The sequence below is a fragment of the Scyliorhinus torazame genome, chromosome 7 (assembly GCF_047496885.1).
Source record: "Scyliorhinus torazame isolate Kashiwa2021f chromosome 7, sScyTor2.1, whole genome shotgun sequence".
Classification (NCBI taxonomy): Eukaryota; Metazoa; Chordata; class Chondrichthyes; order Carcharhiniformes; family Scyliorhinidae; genus Scyliorhinus; species Scyliorhinus torazame.
The window spans coordinates 34,198,490-34,206,061 of NC_092713.1; the positions used below are offsets into that span (position 1 = coordinate 34,198,490).

At 47.9% G+C, this 7,572-nt stretch overlaps 1 non-coding gene across 1 annotated transcript; it reads left to right on the forward strand.

Moving 5' to 3' along the window:
* The first annotated feature begins 1,664 nt into the window (after positions 1-1,664).
* Positions 1,665-1,753, forward strand: trnar-ucu (transfer RNA arginine (anticodon UCU)). Its single transcript is given in 2 exon segments — positions 1,665-1,701; positions 1,718-1,753. It is a non-coding gene; the product is annotated as a tRNA-Arg (tRNA).
* The last annotated feature ends 5,819 nt before the right edge of the window (positions 1,754-7,572 follow it).

Below are 7,572 nucleotides of genomic sequence, written 5' to 3' on the forward strand. Positions count from 1 at the left end.
AGGTTATCTACTATTCTATGTATGTTTCTATTTGATATGGGCGGAAGGCGGGATTAGGGTATTGCACTTGATGATCAGCCATGATTATGATGAATGGCGGAGCAGGCTTGAAGGGCCGAATGGCCTCCTCCTGCTTCTATTGTCTGTGAATGTTTCTACCTTGCTATTACCTCATCACTATTTGTGGACGCCTTTTAAAAGCTCTGAAGAAGACTCATACAGACCCGAAACATTAACTCTGTTTCTCTCTCCACAGATTCTGTCAGACCTGCTGAGATTGTCCAGCATTTTCTGTTTTGGTCTCTTCAGATTTTGTTGGTTGTCACTGGATCAGAGACAGCAGGACTATTTATTGTTACAGTTGTGAAAAGGGACGTGAGAAGTTTGGGCCTTTTTCACTAGATCTAAGAACATAGAAGTGCAGAAGGAGGCCATTCGGCCCATTGAGTCTGCACCCACTCTCTGAAAGAGCACCCACTTTGGTCCACTCCCCCACCTAATCCCCGTAACCATGCGCATTGATCATAGCTAATCCACCTAACCTGCACAACTTTGGACTGGGAGGAAACTGGAGCACCCGGAGGAAACCCACGCAGACACAGGGAGAACGTGCAGACTCCGCCCAGACGGTGACCTGAGGCTGGAATCGAACCCGGGACCCTGGAGCTGTGAGACAGCAGTGCTAACCACTGTGCCACCAAAGATTAGATAATAATAATTGTTAATATTATTAATATGTATAATTATCTAATAATAACTGTTAATGTAATAACAATAAATTGTTAAATTAATACAAACAATAATAATAAAGATGAATTATTATCATCTCATTATTCCCGACAGAGAATTAAGAAGGATTATTTTGAGGTTAATTGAGGTGTTATTTTCACTGGCCAGGTGACCAGGGACAGCACAAAAAAGTTAGGACATCATAAAAGAATCAAAGAGGAGGTTAGAGAAAAACCTTTATGCTTTGGTCAGTTAGAATATAATTTGCTTTGCCACAAATCATTGCAGTCCATAAGATATTCTTAAAAGAGAGACAGCTGTGTATTAAAGTATGTGAGGGGGGAAAGTGGGGTCAGATTGCACCAGACAGATTTTCTTTAGTTTACGGGAGTCATTGGCTCAGAGTTTATTGCCCATTCCCAATTGCCCTTGAGAAAGGGGGTGGTACGGTGGGCACTACCGCCACATGGCACCGAGGACCCGGGTTCGATCCCGGCCCCGGGTCACTGTCCGTGTGGAGTTTGCGCATTCTCCCCGTGTCTGCGTGGGTTTCGCCCCCACAACCCAAAGATGTGCAGGATGGGTGGGTTAATTGCCACCCATCGCTAAATTGCCCCTTAATTGGAAAAATAAAATAAAAAGCAATGGAGACTTCACATGACATTGAGGAACATGTATTTTATTTCACTGAAAAAAGCAGTGATCCAAATGAATCTTCCAACCAGCGCTCACTCGCTCATAAACCTCCAGTTCGAGCCACAGATAGAAAGTAACTGCTAAAGCTGAACGAAACTACTCGGGGCGTCTGCTGGGGGCTGCAAAGCGGACAGGACGGTGACACCGCGAGAGGGTTACAGTGAATTGCAACATCACACCCGAGAGCAACTCTCCAGGAGTTCGGTGCCATGTACAGTTTCTGGGCAAATCCAACAGGTGGCTCCGTGGCGCAATGGATAGCGCATTGGACTTCTAGTTAGTGTTACAAGGCATTCAAAGGTTCCGGGTTCGAGTCCCGGCGGAGTCGATACTTTAATTTTACAACCGCAAGACCTAAATTCGAAACCTAAAAAACAACTTCGACTTTTGGACCATGGAGAGGAATGTGGTGGGTCCAACAAATTAAAATTCAAGCCAAAAACACAACAGTCCATTATCCAGCACCCCCGCGGTGATTTGCTATTGTTTCAGCTCGCAGAGCTGGTCCGGGACGGGGCGAGATCCCGGTTGCCCGGTGTAGACAGCTCGCCCCTTCCCTGCAACACACAGTGTGAGATGTTCTTTACCATCAGGCGCTACTGTGCACCGTGATATATTTTGTAATCCTTTGCCACGGTCCCATTTAAAAATTGAAGGTCGGGAAGGTCATGTAAAAAAAAGTGTGTTTAATCTGTATGCACCGCTGGTTAGAGATTCAATGCACCCTGGCTTTACTGCAACTGTAAATCAATCACCTAACTTTGCCCTTCGGGAGCAATAAATGATGAGCTGAGTCCGCGTTTTGATATGGAAACTGGATGAAACATTCCTTTTGAAGTTGAGACCCCAGAGTTAGTTATTAACTTAGAGCCGGTTCTAAATTAAGTTGCTGCAGTTGACCTGTAATGCTACATTAAAAACACACCAAAAGCCCTGGAGGCTGTCAGCATTTTGGTGTAACATCTCAAAGAGGACAAAGAAGAATACAGCACAGGAACAGGCCCTTCGGCCCTCCAAGCCTGTACCGGTCATGATACCACCCTTGGCCAAAACCCGCAGCACTTCCGAGTGCTGTATCCCTCCATACCCATCCTATGGGCAGCATGGTAGCATAGTGGTTAGCACAGTTGCTTCACAGCTCCAGGGTTCCAGGTTCGATTCCCGTCTTGGGTCACTGTCTGTGCGGAGTCTGCACGTTCTCGCGTGGGTTTCCTCCGGGGGCTCCGGTTTCCTCCCACAGTCCAAAGATGTACAGGTTAGGTGGATTGCCCATGTTAAATTGCCCTTAGTGTCCAAAACAAAGGTTGACTGGGGTTACGGGGATAAGTTGAGAAATGTGGGCTTAAGTGGGGTGCTCGTTCCAAGGGCTGGTGCAGACTCAAGGGGGCGAATGGCCTTCTTCTGCACTGTAAATTCTATGATTCTATCCATGTATTTGTCAAGATTCCTTTTGAACGCTTCCACAAGCTCCCAAGGCAACGCGTTCCAGGCACTCACCATCCTCTGTGTAAAAAAAACTGCCTCGCACATCTCCTCTAAACCTTGCCCACAGACCTTAAACCTATGCCCCTTGGTGACTGACCCCCTCCACCCTGGGAAAGAGTGCCTGCCCATCCACTCCATGCCCCTCATAATATTGTAGAGCTCTATCAGGTCACCCCTCAACCTCTGTCGTTCTAATGAAAACGGTCGGAGTCTATTCAGCCTCTCCACATAGCTAACACCCTCCATACCAGGCAACATCCTGGTAAATCTCTGCACCCTCTCCAAAGCCTCCACATCGATCTGGTAGGGTGGTGATCAGAATTATGCGCAATATTCCAAGTGTGGCCGTACCAAGGTTCTATACAACTGGAGCATTACTTTTTTTCCATAAATATTTTTATTCTCCTTTTTCACATTTTCAGCATATTTACAACAAATAATGAACAATATCAACAAATACAATGGCAATCCCCGAGCCAACAATCCCCTCACCCCACCCACCCTCAAACAGCTCCCAACATTTTGAATCAAAAACACCTCCCCCACAACCGCCCCCCCCCCCTCCCCCCCCCAACAATGTTGGATGTCATCCAATTCGTGAAAATGCATGATGAACAAGGCCCATGTGTTGTAGAACCCTTCCATCCTTTCCCTCAAGCCGAACTTTACTTTCTCGAATGTTAAGAACTCCAGCAGGTCCCCCCGCCATGCTCAGCTGAGCACAGGGCAGAGAAACTGACCTCCACCCCAACAGAATCCGCCTTTGGGCGATCAGCGAGGCGAAGGCTAAGACATCTGCCTCCGCACCCGCTTCCAACCCCAGCCGACCTGACATCCCGAATATGTCTTCTTGGGTACCTGATTCGAGTCTCACGTGCACCACCCTTGAGATTACCCTAAAGACCTCCCTCCAGATTCAGACAGGACCAAAACATATGAACGTGATTTGCGGGGGCCCCCCTCACCGTTCACAAACATCCTCTACCTCCCCAAAGAGTCGGCTCATCCTTGCTCTTACACCGCCTTCAACTGTATCAGCCCCAACCTCGCGCACAAAGGTGAAACATTCACCCTCCAGAGCACCTCACACCACAACCCCTCCTCCATGCCCTCCCCCAACTCTTCCCCCCACTGTGCCTTAATCCCATCCAGTGATATCTTACCTTCTCCCAGAATAACCCTATAAATGGCTGACACCACTTCTTTCTCCAATCCCCCTGCTGTCAATATCTCTTCCAACAGTGTGGGGGCCGGTGCAATCGGAAAGCTCCTCCTTCCTGGCAAAACTTTGGATCTGCATATATCTAAACATCTCCCCCTGCCCCAGCCCATATTTCTCCTCCAGCTCATCCAACTTTGCAAACCGGCCTCCCAGAAACAACTCCTTTAGAACATAGAACATACAGTGCGGAAGGAGGCCATTCGGCCCATCGGTCTGCACCAACCCACTTAAGCCCTTCCTTCCACTCTGTCCCCATGACCCAATAACCCCTCCTAACCTTTTTGGCCACTAAGGGCAATTTATCATGGCCAATCCACCTAACCTGCACTTCTTTGGACTGTGGGAGGAAACCGGAACACCCGGAGGAAACCCACGCACACACGGGGAGAACGTGCAGACTCCGCGCAGGCAGTGACCCAGTGGGGAAATCGAACCTGGGACCCTGGCGCTGTGAAGCCACAGTGCTATCCACTTGTGCTACGGTGCTGCCCGAACTCCCCTCTTCTCCCATCTCTGAAAATTCCCATCCCACCTTCAAATCTACGATTCCCTCGAATCGGCCTTTCCCTTGACCCCGCACACAACCTAAAGTGCTGGCGCAACTGCCTCCAGATCCTGAGCATTGCCACAACCACCCGACTCCCTGAGTATTTCTCTGGGGCTATTGGGAGCGGCGCTGTTGCCAACGCCCTCAACCCCAACCCCCTGCATAGACCTCCTCCATTCTAACCCACTGGGAGTACCTCCCTCTCACCCAGCCTTGCACCTTCTCACCATTCGCTGCCCAGAAATAATGCAGTAAATTCGGGAGACCCAACCCTCCTGACTGCCATTCTCTCTGCGATAGTACCTTCCTCATCTTGGCCACCTTCCCCCGCAAATAAACAAGTTAACCATCTTTTCTACTTCCTTATAAAACGCCTTTGATAAAACGATCGGCAGGCACTGAAAAATGAACAAAAACTGTGACAATACATTCATCCTAACTGCCTGTACCCGACCTGCCAGCGATAGAAGAAGACAATCCCATCTTACCAAATCCGCTCTCACCCTTCTCGCCAAACTAGTGATGTTGTACCCACGGAGCTCCCCCCAATCTGGTGCCACCTGCACCCCCAGGCATCTAAAGTGGGTTACTGCCCTGCTGAATGGTGCCATCCGCGAACTTACTAATCAGACCAGCTTCATTTTTGTCCAAATTATTTATGTAAATACAAACAACAGAGTCCCCATTCAGAAAAACACCTTTCTACTGCTAACCTTTGCCTTCTGTGACCGAGCCAGTTCTGTATCCATCTTGCCACCTCACCTCTGATCCCGTGAGACTTCACCTTTCGTACCAGTCTTCCATGAGGCACCTTGTCAAAGGCTTTACTGAAGTCCATGTAAACAACATCCACTGCCCTCCCCTCATCAATCATCTTGGTCACCTCCTCAAAAAACTCGATCATGTTAGTGAGGCACGACCTCTCCTTCAAAAAACCATGCTGACTATCACTAATGACCCCATTTATTTCCAAATGGGTATAAATCCTGTCCCTGGAATTCTCTCCAATAATTTACTTATAACCGACTTGAGGCTCACTGGCCTATACTTTCCTTGATTATCCTTGCTACCTTTCTTAAAGAGCGGTACCACATTAGTTATTCCCCAGTCCTCTGGGATCTCACCTGTAGCCAATGAGGGTACAAAGATGTCAGTTAAAGCCCAGCAATTTCCTCCCTTGCTTCCCTCAGTATTCTGGGGTAAATCCCATCCGGCCCAGGAGACTTAGCTACCTTAATGTATTTTAAAAGACCCACTATCTCCTCCTTTTCAATGTCAACATGACCCAGACTGCCCACATACCCTACCCAAGAATCATCTTCCATAAAGACATTTAAGTACTAGTTTATTTAGTTTAAAATAAATACTTAAATTGTTATTAGATTAAGTTACAATTAACTATATGGTCCCTGGCACTAGATTTTTACTGTAAAATTAAATGGGTGGGTCAGCACCATCGGGAGAGTGGGGAATTGTTACATACAATAAACGCCTTTGTGCACATCTAGTATGATGCCTCTGTCACTTTCTTCCGCAATGCAGGCGGACCTCTGTACCCTTGGCTCATCTTTCCAGGCATCTCCCCTCCCCATTATACTCACCCACCCTCCGGCCATGGACATGTCCTCGAGCTGTGTTCCATCCCCTTGGTGTTCGGATGTTGGCTGTTGCATGTGCAGTGTTGCCTCCCGCAGTGTTCAGGCAGTGTCCAGGCATCAAGGTGTGATAGGGATGCTGGGCAATGAGCTGCACATGCTACATAGCCCTCCCACCCACGGCAATCTGAAGTGCTCACTTTTAAAAAGTAAATTTAGAGTACCAAATTCTTTCTTGTCCAAGGGGCAATTAATCGTGACCAATTCACTCAGCCTACACATCTTTGGGTTGTGGGGGTGAGACCCAGGAAAACGTGGGGAGAATGTGCAAACTCCACATGGACAGTGACCTGGGGCCAAGATCGAAACCGGGTCCTCGGCGGTGTGAGGCAGCAGTGCTAACCACTGCACCACCTTGCTGTCCATTTGTGAAGTGCTCACTTAACTATGATTACTAATTCCTTATTAGCAATAGTCTTCAGCCGCATGGCTAGAGGCCTCGGCTGTTATGGAAGGTCGGTGGGGCAATAAGACCATAAGGCATAGGAGCGGAAGTAAGGCCATTCGGCCCATCAAGTCCACTCCACCATTCAATCATGGCTGATTTCAACTCCATTTACCCGCTCTCTCTCCATAGCCCTTAATTCCTCGAGAAATCAAGAATTTATCAACTTCTGTCTTAATGACACTCAACGTCCCGGCCTCCACCGCCCTCTGTGGCAATGAATTCCACAGACCCACCACTCTCTGGCTGAAGAAATTTCTCCTCATCTGTTCTAAAGTGACTCCCTTTTATTCTAAGGCTGTGCCCCCGGGTCCTAGTCTCCCCTGCTAATGGAAACAACTTCCCTACATCCACCCTATCTAAGCCATTCATTATCTTGTAAGTTTCTATTAGATCTCCCCTCAACCTCCTAAACTCCAATTAATACAATCCCAGGATCCTCAGACGTTCATCGTATGTTAGGCCTACCATTCCTGGGATCATCCGTGTGAATCTCTGCTGGACCCGCTCCAGTGCCAGTATGTCCTTCCTGAGGTGTGGGGCCCAAAATTGCTCACAGTGTTCTAAATGGGACCTAACTAATGCTTTATAAAGCTTCAGAAGTACATCCCTGCTTTTATATCCCAAGCCTCTTGAGATGAATGACAACATTGCATTTGCTCTCTTAATTACGGACTCAACCTGCAAGTTTACCTTTCGAGAATCCTGGACTAGGACTCCCAAGTCCCTTTGCACTTCCAGCATTATGAATTTTGTCACCGTTTAGAAAATAGTCCACGCCTCTATTCTTTTT